This window comes from Alosa pseudoharengus, unplaced genomic scaffold, assembly GCF_046254945.1.
Source record: "Alosa pseudoharengus isolate Yale_2024_CS ecotype anadromous, Long Island Sound unplaced genomic scaffold, YU_APseudo_1.1 YU_APseudo_1.1_scf_18, whole genome shotgun sequence".
NCBI lineage: Eukaryota > Metazoa > Chordata > Actinopteri > Clupeiformes > Clupeidae > Alosa > Alosa pseudoharengus.
This window is the reverse complement of record NW_027468650.1, coordinates 36,593,513-36,593,844: the sequence shown is the minus strand read 5'-3', so window position 1 is coordinate 36,593,844 and position 332 is coordinate 36,593,513.

The following is a 332-nucleotide window of genomic DNA, read 5'->3' as shown; positions in this document are numbered from 1 at the left end:
GGTTGTGGCTATAGATCACTGCCCCCTTCCATCATGGACAATCCCTTGTCAGGAAATGCTGAGCCTGCATTATGTCCCTTCCACCTGTTTGTACCCAGGAGCCAGGTGAAGCTCTGCAGTATTCTACAGCACCTTTGTAACCTTAGCCAGGGGAGGGTAGCTATGCTGTAGAGGACATCTTGCCTTGTTCTTGTCCCGAGAAATACTTTCCCCATCTGCCCTCAATACTATAAACCGGTTGTCTTAACATTGCACAGATTGGTCTTGGCCCTCTTGAGATCATATATGACCAGCTACTTGGATCCATTACAGTTAACATACTGCCCAGAGGT